Consider the following 4,350-nt stretch of genomic DNA (forward strand, 5'->3'; position numbering starts at 1 on the left):
GGTGTTAAGAAATTTACACACCACAGTAAACTTGCATCTGTCAGCAAACTTAATCAGATAATCCTCTCTTTTGAAAATAACATCAGGTTTGCCTTGCTTTGTGGTAATTGTTGGTGGTGTGAATTCAGTTAGTGCAATTTCAGCTTCATATCTGGCCCTCAATCTTGTGATATAAGAATGTGTAACTGTTGGAGGTGGTGGTTAGGATTGGTTTGCATGTTGTTGTGTTTTGTCTGGGTTGGTCGGAAGTTAGGGGTTAGTGTCAGTTGGGTTAATTGGATATATGGGTTGTGCAGGTGGTGCTGGGGGTTTGGTATTGTTTCTTTGGTTTCTCTTTGGGTTGGTTGGTCTATCAAAGTTTGAGGAAACTTTAAGGGGTGCAGGAGGGGTGTTTTTGGGCACCTGTGGGGCTTGTGCGTTGGTGTGATCATCATGGTTGACTAGCATAGAGGCAGAGCTAGTACCTGGAGCTGATTGTGATTGGATTTGTTGTGTTGACATGCTGTGCTGAGCCTGAGATGGATTTGTTTCCCTATGTTCCTGTCCAGATTGTTCAGAAATAGGGGCTTGTTCAAAATGTTGCCCATGTGAGGAAGGCAAGGTTTGATCATTAGTTTTCTGAATGAGTTCTTGCAATGTCTTTTGACGAGCAACTTCCTGAGGATTGTGTGAGGCCGAGCCAATGCTATGATCCCCCTTTTGAACTCCAGAATTGGACTCGATATTTTGTTGAGCATCTTGTGGATTTATGTCTGCAGAATTGGCTTTTTGAGTACACAAGGGAATTGGCTCGATGGAAATTTGGTTTGAGAGGTGGGAAACAATCTCCTGAGAAACGGTAGGTGTTTGGCATTGGTCTTGGGCTAGTTGGTTTAGCAGAACCCCATGCCTGACCAATTTGTGCATTGCTGAGTTTTTCAGTTGATCTTGGTGATCAATTCCCTCAGTGGATTGATGTGAAATTTTGCAGGTAGGTTCTATGTGAGTTATGGGAGCATCTCCAATAGGTGGAGTAGGTTGAATTGGGATGGAACAGGAGTTGGCATTTTGTTGAACACCTGTTATGTCTGCGCAGGCCGTGGATGTCGATTGCAAACTTGAGGTAATTGGTTGATACCCATGTTGAATTGGGTTGATATTCAGGACCTCCTCATCATGGGGAAGAGTTTGGTATTGAGTTTGTACCTTTTGAACCTCCGTAACTCCATTTTCGGCCAACTAGAGCTCGTCGGAGAGTTGCAGAAGGTTGGGAATGACGATTGGCACGGTGGAATGACCTGAAATTTGGTGGGGAGATGTATTTTGACTTGGAGAACAATCTCCATGGCTTGGAATCTCACAATTTGACCCAGAAATGACTTGGGGATTTTCAGAACCTCCCAGGCGATAATTTGCTATAGTGGTCACTCCACCAAAATTGAGCTCTGTAGAAGTTGGGGGTGATTGATGGAAGCTCCCAATTGGGGTTTATACGCCTTGGAAATACGCGTCTTTTGGGACTGGTTCGGTGGTGTTTCACTACCGGACGGGGGAGCAGTGGCCATTTTTCCCGGCGCTGTTACTGTTCACCAGAATCGCCTTTGTTGAAAGCTCAGCTTTTGTCATTAGCTTCAGTTGAAAGAGTTGACCAGATGTTAACTTATGTTTAAATGACTCCGGAATGGAGTTTTGATGGTTAGGATACCTTCGTATGGTGATTTTGGACTTCGGAGTATGTTCGGATATTGATTTGGAGGTCCGTAGGTCATTTTGACTTGAATTGGCAGAATATAGAAAGTTGAAGGTTTGGAAGGTTAGGAAGTTTGACAGAGAGTTGACTTTGTGGATACTGGGCTTAAATTTTGGTTTCAGGAGTTGGAGTATGTCACGACCTAAACCGTTGGGCCGTGACGGGTGCCCGAATCCTACATGTCGAACGTCCTTAAGCATGCGTTTAAGATATAAACATGGATAACATACATGAGGAAAACCTATCCAAAAGACATATGTACATATACATGCGGAATAAAGAGGGCGAGCCGGCAAGGCTGCTATAGACAACTATATATCCAAAACTGAAAGCCGACAAGGCCACATACTATCCAACTATACATGACTGTCTACAGACCTCTAATAGAAAACACAACTGTACAAGGACGGGACTGGGCCACATCATACCCATATATGTATACTAGCATATCGTACCAAAATCAAAAGCAGCTCCAGATCAAGTGGAGCATGCCAACTCTTGCTGATCAAGGATTCTAAGCATGGGGACCGTCAGCTTGCCTACCTGCACCTGCGGGCATGAAATGCTGGCCCTGGGAAATAGGGAGTCAATACGAATAATGTACTGAGCATGTAAGGCATGAAAATCAATACATAAGAGACATAAATGAAACATGGAATAAGGAATTTTGCCTGTAATTCTAAATAACTTTGCAAATCCTGAAACAGTTATAATATCATGCACATGCGTGTAAATGTTGTGTCATGCATAGGTATAGGTGTACATAACATCATCAAGCCTCTGAGGGTATCCCATCATAACATCTCGGCCACCGTGGGTAAAATCCTCAACATATACCAACTGATCAGGTGGAGGTGCGTATATAACGCCGTAACCTTTTCCCATATTCCAAATACATATATTATACATATATACGTGCATATAACGCCATCTGGTCATGGGTCAATGTAAATGAATGCAATGCATGAGAAGTATGTCAATAAAATCTTTCAGAGGGTCATAAGACCATTTTGCCTCTTATTAATATCATGAAATAGACTTTATCAACTTACGTATTTTCTGAGACCTATGAAGAGAAGATAGAATAATAAGACTTATGGGAGAATAAGAATATACACATCTCTAGCGTTTCTACAAATAGAGTAATTTATGGAAGTTGTGCATTTGCTCGTTTCACTTTTGTTGTATAGATCATGCCAAAAAGAAAGAAGGGATAGCCTTAACATACCTGAGTCGATTCTCCTGACACTCCTATAACACACGTTAATTGCGACAAAACACGGAACAAGTTGTATGAAAAGCTCGTTGCTTATGCAAAGACTATCTTGGCCGAAACTTCTCCTTAAATAACTATGACGTTAAAATGTATTCTTACCTATGAAAAGAGTTAGGAAAGTCTTGGTGAAGTTTGAAGAGATTATGATTATGCTTAACAGAAACGTTAAGAGAAGTGAGTTACTGAAGTTATGGTAAGTTTTTGTTAAAAGTCTTAGAATTAAAGTGTTGTTAGAAAATGAAAATGTTAGGCGTGAGATGTCTTGTAACTAACATACTAGGTTGACACATAATCCAAAGTGACTAAGAGTCATTTATTTGGAAAGTGGCTTGCTGCCACGTTTGGGGGGGGGTTAATCTTATCTTATAATTTATTAACTAATTAGATAATATTCCGTTACCCGGTAATTAACCCATTACCCGCATAATTAAGAATTATCTCGAATTACTTAAAATTCTACTCATTTTTAATACACCTTATATATCATACTATCATGGTCATGGGGTACCTTATATGGCACTAGTCTATAAATAGCGGGTATTATGGCTCGGATCGTATTTTATCCCAAATCGACAACCTTCAACGAAACTTATTTTCTTTGATTTGTTTACCCTTTTTTCCTTCACGTCACTTACTTATCGTTTGTTATAAATAGCATAAATATGTTAACCTCAAAATAATCTCATCCCCGCGTCTATGTCGATTAACTGAAGACGAAACTTTAACGTATGAAAACGCGAGATGTAACACCCTTCCCCCCTTAGAAACATTCGTCCTCGAATGTTTAAATCCCTAGGATCTATATAACTTTGGCAGAGTCGTCTTTGTAACAATACTACTACCAACCATTCCTGTAGAACTCAATAATTCAACGCCACATAGGACCACAATCATCAATAACGACAATGGCCTCACACGACCAATGACAATAAGTAACACAAGAATTCATACACGTACCTTAAGGTTATGATGTCTCAGTCGGACCCTTTTTTGGAGGAGGAAATAAGTAGGGATATCTAGACTTCATGTCTTTCTCAGCCTCCCAAGTCATTTCTTCCACATTGTTGTTTCTCCAAAGTAATTTCACCTAAGCTACGTCTTTAGTTTTCAATATCCGAACCTGCCTGTATAATATAGCAATGGGAGTTTCTTCATATGATAGCTACTCTGTGAACTGAACGTCATCAACTGACATGATTCTGGAAGGATATCCGATACATTTACGGATCATAGACACATGAAAGACTGGATGTACAGACTCCAAGTCCGAAGGCAAGTCTAACTCATATGCTACCTGGCCTACCTTGCGTATGATCATATATGGTCCAATGTACCGAGGGCTCAA

Source organism: Nicotiana tabacum, chromosome 4 (genome assembly GCF_000715075.1).
Source record: "Nicotiana tabacum cultivar K326 chromosome 4, ASM71507v2, whole genome shotgun sequence".
In the NCBI taxonomy this organism is placed as follows: Eukaryota; Viridiplantae; Streptophyta; class Magnoliopsida; order Solanales; family Solanaceae; genus Nicotiana; species Nicotiana tabacum.